Source organism: Hypanus sabinus, chromosome 5 (genome assembly GCF_030144855.1).
Source record: "Hypanus sabinus isolate sHypSab1 chromosome 5, sHypSab1.hap1, whole genome shotgun sequence".
Classification (NCBI taxonomy): Eukaryota; Metazoa; Chordata; class Chondrichthyes; order Myliobatiformes; family Dasyatidae; genus Hypanus; species Hypanus sabinus.
In genome coordinates this window covers 145,829,013-145,845,577 of record NC_082710.1, presented here as the reverse complement: position 1 = coordinate 145,845,577, position 16,565 = coordinate 145,829,013, and the positions used below count along the sequence as shown (strand labels likewise).

At 46.4% G+C, this 16,565-nt stretch overlaps 1 protein-coding gene across 6 annotated transcripts in view; it reads left to right on the top strand.

Moving 5' to 3' along the window:
* Window positions 1–16,565, top strand: part of fgf14 (fibroblast growth factor 14) — a 510,234-nt gene that overhangs the window by 71,642 nt on the left and 422,027 nt on the right. Inside the window, exon 1 of one of the 6 annotated variants that reach the window (XM_059970542.1) lies at window positions 4,769–4,774. The exons of the other annotated variants lie outside the window; for them this stretch is intronic. The gene's annotated coding sequence lies outside the window, so the exon portion shown is untranslated. Of the gene's footprint in view, window positions 1–4,768; window positions 4,775–16,565 lie in introns of those variants that run through there. 6 annotated transcript variants of the gene reach the window in all.

The window sequence follows — 16,565 nt, the reverse complement described above, 5'->3', positions numbered from 1 at the left end:
GGCTGGCTGCCTTGCACTTCAAAACTGCTGCCTTAGCTTTGAAGCTGTGTTGCCCTTTGGTCTGTACAGAGATCCTGAAAGGCATTGTGGAGCTGGAGAACTTTCTGTTCCATTATTGACCCATGAGAAGGCAAGCAGAGCTCCACTGTGAGGCTTGCTCCCATTGGCACTTCCCAGCTTGGACATGCAGGGTCCTCCCAATCTCCACCCAGCTAGCATGATTCACCTGCCACTTGTTGCAGACTCATCACCTGCAGCCTATTTAAACCCAGTTCTCTTCCCTAGTCTTTGTTCACTCATCAAACTAGTTGCCCTCAGCCAGTTGCTCCTAGCCTTCACTCTTCCTGACTAAAGTTTATCGCGTTGTCTATTGTGTTTAGTTTCTGTTCTTTGTTTTGTGGCCCCTTCTGGCTTCTTACTTTGCTGTCCATTAATAAAGTTATCTTACTTATTTACTGCCCGTTATGCCCACTGGCATTTAGAGAAGTGATGAAGGTCCTCCCTCTTGGTTTTCACTACTGACAGCCATGAAAATCCCGGGTGGAGACTCAGGAATACTGTTGCACACAGATGTAGAAGGGTACTCGATTGCTGTTTCCATAACATTTTTGTTTGACCAGTCAGGGTTAGCCCTGAACCTGGAGGACTGGTGTACCACTCTTCGTCTGGCCTCTACCCTTTGACCTGTTTGGCATGGGTGATCCCTTCCAAACCGTGACAAGGTTGTGGTCCTCCTGGAGGAGTAAAGTTATTGTTTGCCGCTAAATTGTCTCTGCTGCTCTGCTTTTGGGTCAAGCCTCCTCAAAGCTTTCTGACGCCTCTCTGAAGTTGCTGCCTTCTGGAATGGGACATCTGGAGAGAGGCAGAAACAGCTGCTGTAGTTGCTGTGGTTCAGTGGGCAATTTTCTTACCCGAAATGGAAGGATGTAGGTTCAATGCTTGCTCCAAGCCCTTACGTACAAAAGTCTGCTCTTGTACTCTGGAGCTGTGCAAAGAGGATTCTGTGTGTGGAAGCTGTTTCCCATTAAGTTAGATATTCGCTGAATCACTGCCGCTGGATGGGTTAAAGGATGATTTAATTCTGTTTAGAGTTATAAAGTCATAGAATGATGGAGCATGACAGCACAGAAACAGGCTTTTCAGCCCAACAAGTCAATGCCAAACTATTAGTCTGCTTTGCCCATCGACTCACACCTGCATCATAGCCTCCCCTCCCCACCCCATACCCCACTCATCCACATACTGATCCAAACTCCTCTTAAATGTTGCAATCAAACCTACATCTTATTCCACACTCATGCCTTGTTGTGTAGAAGTTCTCCCTCAGGTTCCCCTTATGTATTTCACCTTTCACCCTTAACCTATAACCTCTAATTCTCATCTCACTCAACCTCAGTGGAATAAGCCTATTTGCTTTTACCCTATCTATACCACTCATAATTTTGATTACCTCTATGAAATCTTTCTTCAGTTTCTTACACTCCAGGGATGAAAGTCCTAACCTATTCAACCTTTTCCTGTAACTCACATCTTCAAGTCCCAGCAAAGTCCTTGTAAACTTTCTCTGTTGTACAATACTCCAAATTAGGCCTCCTGGTGTCATTTACAACTTCTGCATGATAGCCCAACTATTTAAGAAGAGCCAAACAGTAATCCCAAGACTGGGGGTGGGTGTGGTTCTGCCCGGGGCAATGCTGTGCTGTCAGCGCTGGCTCTACACCTTGCCGTGGTGGAGAGGTTTTTGAGTTCCAGAGGGCCTGAGAGTGATACCATTTAGAGATCAGCCATCTGCTACTTAGCACCTGCTAGGGTCACCCATGGCAGTAAGTCAAGGGGGAGGTTCCTGACAATACGTGATCCAGCAAAACCTCAACTGTGGAGCTGGCACAAGGACAGTGATGATAGAGGAAGGCTGCAATGGTGAAGGGTTCCCATATGCCCTGCACTCCATGCCACTGGACCCTGACCCTGATCTGTGGTGCCTGCCTATGCATCAGCCTCCCCACCTTAAACAAAGTCACACACAGGCGTTCTCTATTTATGTCCTGGATTAAGTCCTGTGGCAATCAGCGAGTGACAAAGGAGGCAGGATTGTGAGGTCTGGAAGCCCACCCTGCACCAGCATAAGTAGATCCCAGGTCGATCCCCACAGCCCCCTGAAGACCTACCAATAGACAACCACCTTGGGGAATATCTTACTGACTCGAGTGGTTGCACTAAACTATCATATGTCTGTGGTAAAGTACTGTCTGTGACCACCGGCTGGGCTCTGATTGGCTGCTTCCTGTGTAAGGAAGCAATTGGACTTCAATGAAGCACGTGACTGGCGCGGGCGAGGTGCAGTGAGGTTTGTATACTGAGATGTTACTGTGAGGTGACAACAGAGGCATAAGCCTTTTGGGAGGGGAAACTGGAGGGGAAACTAAAGAGCTGGATCACACTGGGCTGCTCGCAGAGTGCACTGTGCTGTAAGGATCTGTTGAAAGATCAAAAATGTTACATAAGACTCAGCGTCACTGTGTATAGAGGCAAATTATAAAGATACTCAATGCCAGGAGCAAGTGAAATTTCCTGCTGTTGCTCTGTATTCTTGGAGCTGAGAGTGAATGAGGAAGGACCGGTAAACACAAAGTACACTGCAGATGCTGTGGTCAAGTCAAGGCATACTAAAAAGCTGGATGAACTCAGCAGGTCGGGCAGCATCTGTTGAAAGAAGCAGTCAATGTTTTGGGTCGAGACCCTTTGTCAGGACTAAAGAAGGAGGGTGGAAAACCAATCAGAGGATCAAGAATCAAGATCAAGGGGTGGGGGGGGGGGAAGAAGGGAGGAGATAGGCAGCGGAGGTGAAGAAGGAATCTAAGGGGAAAGCACTATGGGTAGTCGAAGAAGGCGGAGTCATGAGAGGTGAAAGGCAGCTAGAAGAGGAGAGAGTGAAGGTGGGATGGAGGAAGGGAGGGGGAGGGAATTACCAGAAGTTGGAGAATTCGATGTTCATACCAAGGGGCTGGAGACTACCCAGATGGTAGATGAGATGTTGTTCCTCCAACCGAAGTTTGGCCTCATCATGGCAGTAGAGGAGGCCATGTGTGGACATATTTGAATGGGAATGAGAGGGACCCGATGCAGGTTGGGGGACCACTTCGTCGAGCACCTACACTCCATCCGCCACTACAGACAGGATCTCCCGGTTGCCACCCACTTCAACTCTCCTTCACATTCCCATTCGGATATGTGCACACATGGCCTCCTCTACTGCCATGATGAGGCCAAACTTCGGTTGGAGGAACAACATCTCATATACCGTCTGGGTAGTCTCCAGCCCCTTGGTATGAACATCGATTTCTCCAACTTCTGGTAATTCCCTCTTCCTCCCTTTCTCCATCCCACTTTCGCTCTGCCTCCTCTTCTAGCTGCCTTTCACCTCTCATGACTCTGCCTTCTTCTACTACCCATAGTGCTTTCCCCTTAGATTCCTTCTTCACCTCTCCTGCCTATCCCCTCCCTGCTTCCCCTCCCCCACCCCTTGATCTTTCCTCTGATTGGTTTTCCACCCTCCCCCCACCTTCTTTATAGGGCCCCGCCCCCTCCTTCTTTAGCCCTGACGAAGGGTTTCAACCCGAAACGTTGAATACTCCTTTCAATGGATGCTACCCGACCTGCTGAGTTCATCCAGCTTTTTTGTACTTCTTGAGGAAGGAGCTGTTGCTGCACTGAGCTCAGTGCTTGTTGGATTTCAAACATCATGCCACTAAATGTGTGACCAAATTTCTGGTTATCCCTCAGTGACGGTCTGACTACCCACAACGAACCCATCAGTGTCAAACTGCCTTAATACTTTATTGTTAAGTAATGTTGACTTTGATTAACATATGTAACAATGCGCATAAGTTTCAGTCTTAATTGTATATTGCCACTGGCTGCAAATGTTACAGGGAAGGCTGATGAGCACACGAGGGAGAGAGTGGTAGAAGGAGAGGCAGAGGTCTGGGCTGGGAAGGCTCAGATCGTAAATATACTGGCACAGATAGAAGGGGCTGAATGGCCTGTTGTGGCACCATGTAATAGTTGAATGAACATCGACTGAAGTATAATAGATTACTATTCCTGCTTGTACCCAGGTTGAATGTCAACATATCCGCTGCCTTTAAACATAGTGAGAGAGACCTTCGAGAGCTGTGTTGGTCTGTACCACTGTGAGGGAACGAGCAGAGGGGGCATAGTCTGGGTTACTGGAGGACCAATGGTCAGGGGGATGGGCTCCTCTCTATGTCCTTACACTTTTCCTGCTCAATGCCTTGCCTGTGCATGACTGAATCTGCTCCCCCGTTCCCCACACGGGACGTGTGTGGCCACCTTGGGATTGCACTTATGGTACCTTCATTAGGCAGCCCTCGTGCATTTGAGCCACTGTCGCAGCTGCTGCACGCTCGCCAGCTCACCTGTGCAGGTGTGTCATTACACTTGTTGCTGGGTTGTTGGTTGCTAAGGTATTGCCAAGGCTAGTGTTCCCGTTTACTGCGGTTGTTTAATTTGCCTCATAATGATTAATGAGCCAGCTCAAAGATTTTCTCCTGGAGACAGTTAGCAGATTTGATGTTTGTTTTTCTCAGTGTTCGCTGGGACTTGCGTGTAAGATATTCATTTATAGTTCCGAGCACCAACACACCCTTTGAAGTCCAATTACTCTTTGCTGGCGTTTATGATTAACACAATAACCGCCCACTCTCGGTTTAGGTTCTTAATTAGTAAGGGCATCAAAGGACTTGGGGAGAAGGTAGGAGAACGGCGTTGAGTGGGAAATAAAATCAGCCATTACTCAATGGGTTGCGTGATATAATTCTGCTCCTCTGTTTAATGGTCTCACTCGGTCTGCTGAGCTGTCTGTCTCACGGCGTGGACAGTAGCCTCTGCTGACAGCGTGTCACGGTGTCAGAGGATGTGCCTTCCAGGAGTGTTGTTAAACCAGGACACACTTTTCCGGTTGATGGAAAAGATTCCAAATTTCACAGAAGGGGAGCAGATTCCACTTGCATTGTACAGCCAATTAACTCCACTGAAGCATTATCCATTACACAGATTCTTGTGGGAGCTCGCAGTGTTTAAACTGGCTGCCATGGGAGAACCACTTGCCTGTGGAACATTTTAGGGCAATGAAAGATGTTGTAGGATATCCTTATCCAGCTTTCCCTCGACCAATCTCACTCCTCACCTCAATCTCTCCCTGTGGCTGTGATTTCCACACTCGCCCCGCTCTCTGGGGAGGGAAGTTTTCCCTAAATTGCCAGCCCGATGTACTACTGTATGACTGCTACTTGTCATTAGTAACTTTAGTCATCATCACTGAGTCTTACAGCACAGAAACTGGCCCTTCCGCCCACCAGCCATCAGCTACTACTGTGCTAATCCCAATGTATTCTCCCTACATTCCCACCATCCACCCCACAGCTTCTACCCCTCACTAACGGTGTTTACAGTGGCCAGTTATTCTACCAACACAGCCACAGGGAGAATGTGAAAACACCACATGGGCGCAGCCTGAGATCAGGATTGTACCGAAATCAGCCGATTTTGCTCGCTCTCCATGACAGTCCCTTCTCTCTCCGCGGCGCTGAGGCCATGAAGACTGTCCCAGCTGCCGTGCTCCATGCCCGCTAATATGATGGGCTGATAAGCGAGGCTTTGGGCCTGCTCCGGGCTTGGATCTGAGGACTCGGTTTGGCTCGGAATGCTGTTGTTCGCTTCAATTGCTTGCATGATTATTGTGTTTTTTTTCTCTCATGTGCACCAGGTGTTGGTCTTTTATTTATTTTTTTCTTTAATTGGGTTCTTCCATGTTTCTTGCCTTGTGGCTGCCTGTGAGCACACAGATCTTCAGGTTGTACACATTTACACATTCTTTGATGATAAATGTACTTTGAATCTTCAAATCCTTTGAATCTTTGCACTTGCGTCTCTGACGCTGAAGGCAGCGGCTGTGCCAGCTGTGCCAGTCCGCCGCCCCTCGTCACCCCAGTACGAGTATGTTTGGGAGATAAACACCGATTAGTCGGTTGTACCAGGTCACAAGTAAGGGCCAAGAAACTGTTTACAACAGGGGGATAAAAGAGGTGATGAAGGATGTATTGATTTTTCTTAAGAATAATTACTTGCTAAAATTCAGCTTAAGGAATAAGAGTAAATGATGTCCCTCCTGGTTTATTAGGAAAAGATTTCCTCCTCGATGTCCTTTGTGTTCAGTGAGCAGCACATCTTTCAAAGAGCTTCTGAAAATGCTAATTGCTCATACTGTTCTACAGCTGTCTGACCCTAACGGAATGACCCTATTAATTTACACTTCCTGCAGTATTGACAATTATTTGATTTTTATTTCTAATGCATTATCTTTATAAAGCCATATTTTAAGAATCACACTCACCAGCGAGGAAGACTCTCCTGATTCAGGGAGGGCTTGAGAATATCTCCCGTAGTTTTCCAAATCTGCCACACCCTGGCCAGTATGTAGATGACACACAAAATGCTGGAGGAACTCGGTAGGCCAGGCAGCATCTATGGAAAAGAGTGAACAGTTGACGTTTTGGGCCAAGGCCCTCATTAGGATGTTTCGGCCTGAAATGTTGACAGTTTCCTGCTGTGTGTGTTGCTTTGGATTTCCAGCACCTGCAGAATCTCTTGTGTTTGTATTTCGTTTTACTCAGGCTGTTTTCAGAACAACAGCTTGGGTCGAGTTTGGTAGTGGAACTTGAGGTGGGGGTAACTACTGGAGAAAATTTTGTCTAAAAAGTGCATTGGAGGTTGTGTGAACTTCCCGTTATCTGCTTCTCCCAAGACCAGAATTCCTAGGATTTTGCTGGTGATCCCAACCCCTAATAACCAGGATCACAGGCCCCCTTCCAGTCCATCCCCACCTGTGAAAGGGAGTTAGTAGATATTTGGACGGTGTTTCTCATCCATGACTGATGAACACTTCCTCAAAGTTCCTGGGCCTGATCCTGACCTCGGGCACTACTTGCGTAGAGCTTGCGCCTTCTCCCCGTGACTGTGTGTGTTTCCTCTGGGTGCTCTGGATTTTTCCAACAGCCCAGTGTCAGTAGGTTAATTAGCCACTGTAAGTTGCCCCTTGTGTGCAGATGAGTGACAAAGGAACCAGAGGGGAGTTAATAGGTATGCGGGGAGAATCTAATGGGTGAGGGTGGGATTAATGTGTATAAAGGTTGGCGCAGACTCAGCAGACTACAGGACCTGTTTCCTTCCTGTGACCCTACAAGAATTAGTAATGCCTTTGTACCAACTTCCCCATCTCATAAAATCACGTCAGACCTTTCTTTACCGCAGCCTAGAGTTCTGGAAGTTCAGAATTCCAGAACTTCAATCACAGCTGATTTAATTTAGGCATGAAAGTCAGCAGACATGAAAGTAATTATTGAAAAAGAAGATTAGAATTGTCCACTGATAGAGGGGCAGAAGCCTGATTTCCAATAAAAATTGCGGCTCAACCTGCTCTTAATGTATCCAGCAAAATTCAGATGGGAAGCTGGGGTTCCACATGTACATGTCATTATTTCCTTGGATGTAGGAGAAGGCCATTTGGCCCTTTGGGTTTATGCCATTTGATAGAGAAAATACTTACAAATCCCTGGAGCCTGACTAGATGCATCTTAGGGTGTTGGGGTGAGGATTTCTGGGGCCCTGCAGAGATATTTGCGTCTCTGTCAGTCACGGGTGCAGTTAGCTAATGTTGTGCCTAGTGTAGCAGGGACTAACTGAGGTACTACAGATCCATGGCCTAACATCAATGGTGGGGAAGGTTACGGGAGGTGATTCTGAGGGTTAGGATTTACTAATATTTGGAAAGTCAAGGATAGACAACATGGCTTTGTGTTTGGGAAGTCAAATGTGATTGAATTTATTTAAAGAGGTGAACAAGAGGACTGATTTGGGCTGGGTGATAGATGTTGTCTACATGGACTTTAGCAAGGACCTTGACTAGGTACTGCATGGTAGGTTAGATCGCATGGGGTCCAGAGAGAGTGTACCAGCTGGATATAAAATTGATTAGGCGTTCGCAGCCAGAGGGTGATGGTGAAAGGTTGATTCTCAGACTGGAGGCTTGTGGTGTGTTGCCGGAATTGGTGTTGGGTCCGCTGCTTGTTGTCTACACTAACGGTGTGGGCGAGAATGTAAGGGTCATGATTCATAAGTTTGCAGATGGCACCAAAAATCAGTGGCAGAGCGGAAACAGTTGTCTGGGATGACAGCAGGATCTAGATCAACTGGGAAAGTAGGTTATCTCCCGCAGATAGAACTTAACTCAGACAAGTACGAAATTAAACCAGGGCAGGGCACAGGGACCCGAGGAGTGTCGTTGGTGGAAAGAAAGATGGAGAAGAGCAAGACCATCTCTCAGTACTGCCCTTCCCACCATGTGACGCTCCCTCAGCATTGTCTCTCCCATAGGGTGAGCCTCCCTCACCACTGCTACAGAGCATCAACCTGAATTACGTGATGCTGAATTCAGGTTTGCTTAATTTTGCGTATAAACTGCACATTTGCTTGTTTGCTTGACTTGTGTCCTGCAGGGAAATAGGAACCATCTTTCCAGCAGCATGTTTGGAGCTGCGACCTTGAACTTGTATTTTGCATTACTGGTTTTTATGTGTCAGGGCCAATGAGCAGGAGTTGATGTGAGGTGAGGAGTGTTACAGGGGTTAATGATTCGAGGACTGAGGAGGTGTGCTAGATGGAATGGTGATAATATATTCAGGTGAACAGGGACTGAGCAATGCAGAGATGACTGAGCTAGAATCGGTCACAGTGAAAGCAGCCTCAGGTCTGTAACTGGTGCACCAAGTTCACAAGTGAAGTCCAGATGCTTCTTCTACTGTGTTGAGAGAACGTTACCATGTGTGAGCCCACAGTAAGTCCAGCGTGCCTGTCTTCACTTAACCTCACTAACTCAGTCAGAGTCGAAGATTATTGTCATATGCACAAAAGCATTGAAAAACTTACTTGCAGCTGCATCACAGGTACATAGCATCTTACATAGGCAACACTCACAAGAAGAATATAAATTAAACATAAATAATAAGCAATTTTAACAAGGGAGAACACAATTAGGACCAAACACCAATAAGCACAGATTCTGCGGATGCTGGAAATCCAGAGCAACACACACAAAATGTTGGAGGAACTCAGTAGGTCAGGCAGCAGGACTGAAGGAGTCGACTGTTTATTCATTTCCATACAGTAGATGCTGCCCGGCCTGTTGAGTTCTTTGAGCAGTTTGTGTGCAAGTCCATTCTAGTCAAAGTGATTACAGTGTTGCTTTACTGATGCAGTGATCAGGGTTGCATTGGTTGGCTCCAGAGCTTAATTCCACAACCTATGATTCCAGTCGTGGTCACATTCCTCCCAATCTTGTGGAATCACAGAATAGTTACATGGCAAGCAAAGGCATTTTGGCCCATCAAGACTGTACTAGCTCTGTTAGAACTTCTTAAGTGCCTCTATCATAGCTGCCTCCACCATCAACAGATACTGGCTTTCTAACCTATCTATGCCTCTCATTGTTCTATAACCATTTATTAAGCCTCATGGCCTCTGTTGCCCTGGAGAAAACACTCCAAGTTTGTCCGGCCTCTTCTTATAACACCTGCTCATTGTGTTACTTTGTGGAACTGCTCTTCCATTAGTGGAGGTAGTGAAGGGGCGATTTAATGGAGGTGTTAAAATCAGGGAAGTTTAGAAAGATGAAAGGAGTACTTGTTTCCAGGAGCAGGAGGGTGAGTGATCAGAGGATAGGAGTGAATGGTGATTGACAGGAGCACCAGAGGGGCAGGAAAGGGCATGCTTTACCGAGTGAGTTACTGTAATCTGGGACGAGTTGCCTGAGAAGTTGGAGGAAGGAGATTCAACAGGAGCATTCAGATGGGAATCAGATCAATACTTGAAGGGGTAAAGTTTGAGAGGTGATGGGGTGGTTTGATGCCCTTGTGTCAACTTTCTCAGCTGCACCGTTCACTGGTCCTTGAATGGGACTTTAATGGTCAAACACAGTAACAGAAGACGGAATTATAATTACCTGGAACATTCTGTAACTGATGTATTAGCTCATTAGCTTGCAGCAGAATGACTATTAATATCACTTGTATTACACTGAATTCGTTACTGGATTGCACGTCTGACTGTTTTAAATGTCAGATGTCCCCTTTTCTTGGCATGGAATCATTTTAATGCAATTTACAGCAAGAAATGTTTTTGTTTTTGTCCCCAGTGGAGACCCTCAGCTTCTCTTGCAAGAATGTTTGCTCAGCACATGCCTAACAAAGGTGCTGCTGATGACGGACAGAGATTGACTGCAAAAAGTTTGTCATCTTTCCTCGCCAGTTTTCTCTGTGCCTGTGGTCGCGGGCCTCTGGCTTGGAATTGGCATTTCCCCTTTATCTCACCATTCCTGCATCTGTGTCAGCCTCTGGCTTGGAATTGGCATTCCCCTTTATCTCACCATTCCTGCATCTGTGTCAGCCTCTGGCTTGGAATTGGCATTCCCCTTTATCTCACCATTCCTGCATCTGTGTGAGCCTCTGGCTTGGAATTGGCATTCCCCTTTATCTCACCATTCCTGCATCTGTGTCAGCCTCTGGCTTGGAATTGGCATTCCCCTTTATCTCACCATTCCTGCATCTGTGTCAGCCTCTGGCTTGGAATTGGCATTCCCCTTTATCTCACCATTCCTGCATCTGTGTGAGCCTCTGGCTCGGAATTGGCATTTCCCCTTTATCTCACCATTCCTGCATCTGTGTCAGCCTCTGGCTTGGAATTGGCATTCCCCTTTATCTCACCATTCCTGCATCTGTGTCAGCCTCTGGCTCAGAATTGGCATTTCCCCTTTATCTCACCATTCCTGTATCCGTGTGAGCCTCTGGTTCGGAATTGGCATTTCCCCTTTATCTCACCATTCTTGCATCTGTGTCAGCCTCTCGCTTGGAATTGGCATTCCCCTTTATCTCACCATTCTTGCATCTGTGTGAGCCTTTGGCTGGGGGATGCAGAGCTCTTTCAGATCTTGTGTTCCCCTCTTATCTTACCACACCTTCTATTGTCCCCATATTTCATACCGTTTTTGTATCTGACTTTGACCTCAGCTATACCGAGTACTCACAAACTTTTCGGCAGGAAACCATCCTCTGGTCCTCAAGACAACAGACCACTGTAAGGACTGAGTTTATCTGCAGATCCTGACACTTTGTTGATTCCCTGATGTTCCTGAATACTGATAAAGGCAACCAGCTCACGGGTGAGATGTCAATGGTGTCTTTGTACTTGCTCTACTGCACATCAAAGCTCCACTAATCCTTGTGTTTGCAGGAGAGTTGCTGTGGACTGCATGGAAGGTCATTTTTGACCATTGTGCTCAGTTCTGCACAGTGGCTGGAGATCAGTAGAGAGTTTAAACAAAAGTAATACACAAGTGACAAGTTGTAACTAGTCAGAAGGATTGAACAAAGTTTCCTTAAGTCTGTGAAATAGCTTGTAGGCTGGAGCTGAAGTTGCTTCCTTTTGTGGGAGAGGCCAAAGCAAGGGCCATAATTTCAAGATGATCTCTATCAAATCAATGTAGGAATTCAAGAGAAGCTTCATCCCCAGGGAGCAGGGAGAGTTGGGAACTCATTCCCACTAGTCTATGCCTTTATTCCTTCTAGCAAAGTGCATGATCATACACTTCCTTACTCAGATTTCCTTCTGTTACTTCTTAGCCCATTCTCCTAATCTGTCCAAGTCCTTCTGCAGACTCCCTGCTTCCTCAACACTACCTGACTATTTTGTGTCTAGCTTGCCTGTTATTTATTTATTTAGAGATCCAGCACAGTTACAGGCTCTTCTAACCCAACGATCCCGTGCCGCCCAGTCACTCTCATGTGACCAGCTAGACTACTAACCCGTACTTCCCTTGAATTTCCTCAAAGAATTCCCACAGATTTGTCAGGCGAGATTTCACTTAAGGAGACCCTACTGACTTTGACCTATTTTGTCATGTGCCTCCAAGTACCCCAAAGCCTCATCCTTAATAATGGACTCTTGCAAACATCTGAACACCTTGCGAACTACTGAAGTCAGGCTAACTACAGGAGACTTTGAAAGACCACATGACCACTCATATTTGGCACCATGTTATGACGATGCTTTTATTGCAGAATTGGTCTCTTGGCTCCGTAATGAAGCTTGCAAAATCAATTGTTGGTCAAAAGCTATTAATAAACTCAGGAGGTTGTATAATTCCCTGACAAACCTGTATAATTGGTAACATCTGTTAGAGCTGGAGGGAGCTCACCTACTTTGGACTAAGTTAAGTTTAGCCATTCTGGAGTGTCCGCACACAAGACTGTGGTTACTTCGTGCACTCCTAGAAGGAATGATTATTTCTAACGTACATTGAAGGAGAACCTGCTCAGCTTTACACTTCAGAGCAGCAGCTAGCTATTTTCATTCTGAAATGAGTGTGGCAGAAATTAAAGTATTTCAGGACATGCAATGTGAATCCAAGACTTAATTGAGTAATTTTAGAATCACTTTTTCCCCAGGTTGAAAAACTAAATTAGAAACTTTTAAAATGACATTGCTTCAAAGCAGTGCTCTAAACATCATTTTGAAACTTCTATATCTAAAAGTTTTACCGAGCAAGCTTTTGTGAGTTCAAGTGTTTCAAGTGTAGTGAAGCTTAATGGAGGCATCAAAAAATCTGGAGCAAATGTTTATGGAGTAGCATCTCAACAACTTGAGGAGCTGGACCTGCTGCCTGACAGGGTGGTAGGAGATTTAATGGGAGCCTTCAATTTGGAATTGAACAAATACTGAATGTAAGGAAATGTTCAGGGGATAAATCTGGGAGTGGGTCATGGAAAATCCCTTTTACAGACCTGACCTGAGTGTAGTGAGTTAAATGGCCTTGTGTAGTGTAGCAAGGCTCTCAAATTTCTGTGTGGTTATGAAGCAAGCAAATTCTAGGACTTGTCTTCTTTTTAAAGTGTGGCTTTAGTAATAATAATAGTGTTCGCACTCGTGTTGAGTTTGATGCTCTCCTAAGGGGTCAGTGCGGATTCCCTTAATGGAGAATGCCAGTGCATGGCTTGGTTTAAATTGGGAGGCTGATGCATGGGCAGCCGACTGACTTCCTTGACAGAACAGGATCAGGTTCCAACAGCATGGAATGCAAGATCACTGCCGCTGCCTGCCTCTACCTTCACTGCCTTTGTGACGCATCGCCATCTTCTGCCAGCTCCAGCTCTACCTTTGAAGCTTTGGTTGGATTTCTCTTTGTCTGGAACCTCGACCTTGACCTTACCCACCTAGGGTGACCCTACCAGGAGCTAAACTGCAGATGGCATCACTCTTGGGATCTCAGGAACTCACAAGCCTCTCCACCAGGACAAAGTGACAATCCTTGGAGAGGGGCTTTAGTAACAAATGGCTGTGACTGAACACAGGCAGAAAGGAGAAAGGAAGGGGGTAGCTTAGTAAATAAAGGTACAGAAATGGCCCTGACTCACGTAATGATGGAGCAGAGTCAGTTTGGGTGGGGAATACCACGAGGGGAAATCACACTATGATTATTAGAGTCAACGTGGTGTTTGGAAAATTTACCTGAATTTTGTGAGGTGAGCCAATAGATGTGGTGCATTTGGATCTTTCACTAAGATGCAATATAACAGCATTACTATACAATATGACTATGGATAATTGATTAGTTAACAAAAATAATATTTGGTTGACATGAATTAAGGATGGCGGGTTGGAGAAGTAAAGAAGATGCAAAGTGCTCCTTCTGCTAGTCTGCATGTCACCCTTGGGCAAGGAGTAGCATCTGCCTAGCCCCCCTGATCAGGGTCACGGGAAGCTTTGGGAGCAAGTGGTGGATGTTCGTATGAGCAGCTGGTTCCTATCACAACCCTGACACCAGGCAGATAATCTCTGAAGAGTATTGATAATTGCTGGGGTCATCCATCATGTAAAGATACCGACTGGTAGAAGGCAATGGCAAACCACTTCTGTGGAAAAATTTGCCAAGAGCAATCATGGTCATGGAAAGGCCATGTTTGCCCACGTCATAAAACAGGGCACATAATGAACAAATGAATCTTGAATTGTTTAGAGGTTGGCAACCAGTTACCAATGAGGAGCCTCAAGGATCAGTATTGATGTCTCAACTACTTACAATCTATAATCATTTTCTGGGATTAAAGGATTAAGTGTGCTGTAGGCAAATTTGTTTATGATGCAGAGGTAGGTGGGTTGACAAGTAGTGAGCATGAGACACGCAGCATGCGGAGGGATATGGATAGGTTAAACGAGTGGGCAGGAAGTGGGCAGATGGAGTTTTATGTGGAGGTGTGTGAGTGGGAAGAATGGAAAAAGACAACATTGCTTAAATACAGAATGCAGCTGTGCAGAGTGATCAGGGAGCCTTGCGCACTAAACAACATCAGCAGGTGTAGCAGGGAGTTAACTCCGCCATGGACGGTCCCAAGCCCGGCTGTGAAAGGAGGAGGGTTGGGCATGGGGCTAGCAACCCCATCCCGTAAATACCCAGTGCTACAGATATGCCCACAGAAGCTCGAAAGACCTCATCCCTGGGAGAGGAAAGCTATGCCTGGAGATAACATGAAAGATTGGCCTAGGACAGGGAACTATGGTAAGATACTGTCAGCAGCCTTTGAGTGTGATGGGGCTTGAGAAGAAGAAAAAGCAGCAGCGAATTTGGAAGCAAATGGAGTATTGCTGTTTATTGCAAAGGGAATGGTGTTCAAAGTCTTACTGCAGGTGTCAAGGAACATTGTGTACAGTTTTGTATTTAAGGAGGGTTGGGTTGTGTTAGAGGCAGCTTAGAGAACGTTCATTGGGTTGGCTCCTGCGGCAAGGGGTTTGATGGATGAAGAGACGTTGAGCAGGTTTGACCTTTCCTCACTGGAGTTCAGAAGAATGAGAAGTGATCGTAACCAAACACACCCAGTTCTGAGGTTGATTGTCAGGGTGGAGGTTGGATGAATGTTTCTCCCATTAGGAGTATCTCAGCCCTGATTTCAGAACAAGGGGTTGTCCAGTTAAGGCCGAGGTGAGGAGGAATTTAATCTGTTGGGGGGGGGGGTGTGGGGGTTGTGGTCATTGCTCTTTGGAGTTCTCTAACCTGGAGAGCCTTGGGGTGGGGTGACTGAATAGTTTAATGTTGTGATTGATGGAGCTTTGCTCTACAGGGAAACTGAGGGTTGGTGGTGGGAACGGGGGTGGGGGAGAGGTGGTGAAGATCCAAGAGGTAGAGCTGGTTCAAGGGGCTAATTGGGTGGTATCCCTGCCTTCTCTTATGACTTTATGTTTAAACAAAGACCATGTGGAGATGATGGGCATGAGGTCAGTGTGAACCTTGCTGGAAATGGGTGATCTAAGTGAGGCGTTTGACTCTGCCATGCTTGCCCCGTCATTGGCACTGAATGTGCTGTATGATGGTGACTGCACACTGTAATCTGCAGCAGATGCCCTCCCTCAACTTCAGTGGCCGCACAGCGTGACAGAAGAGAAAATGCTAATGAAACCTCCGCTCACTGGCCTTAGGTCCATCAGTCATGGGCTGAGCCTGCAGCCTCCATTGCCTCCTGCTGGGAGTTAAGATTAGAAGCTGGCAGTTCAGAAAGCAACATTGTGTGAGCGCGTTCTGAAGAGAACTGCTTAAGTGAATAAACAGAAGGCAATAGGCTGACCTGCTGCGATGAATTGGGGAGGGGCCTGCCTCTTGTGGAGATGGAACTGTGCCCATTCTCGTCAGAGGTTCAAGACCCGGCTCCTACACTGCAGGAATGCAGAGGACATGGAGGGTGTGGGTGTTGAAGAGGGTTACAGAGATGGAAATGGTATAGGGGCTAGAGGATGTGACGGAGTCAGGAAGTGGTGTAGGGGCCAGAGGGAATTATAGAGGCAAAGAGGAGTGTAGGTGCTGGAGAGGATTACAGGGAGAAGGAGGAATGTAGGGGCCGGGGGGGGGGGGTGGGTTACAGAGATGGGGAGGGTGGAGAGGGTTACAGAGAAAGGATGCGGTGTTTACTGTCCTGTTACCATTAAAATACGAGCTCTAGTTAGTGGGAGGGTCTTTGACAATCAGATATCCTATAGGGAGAGTTTGTCTTGCAGAATGAAGAAACCGTGAGCCAAGAAAGTATGGGTTTGATTGGTTAATGAGCTGAAATGGAAGAATGCTCTGGTTTTGGATATATCACCTTGTCTTTGATATGACCTGATTGGCATCTGTTCCTGAAGGCTGTTGACAGACAGGTAACTTATTCTTGTGATCTCAGATGCTGGGCTCAGAGCCTGAGATCTGACTGTACTGAAAATTCATTGTCTCATTGACACATTGATTGTCAGGAATCTAATGAAAATTGGTAATTCTGAATCCTGTTGTTTTTGGGGCTGTGGAAAGGTTACATTCCTCAGCAGATTTCCTTTGAGTAACCGTGAATCATTTCATGGCGGTGTCAACATTTGAAAATAATTCCAAGTGTACTTTGAGTTGAGGAATAATC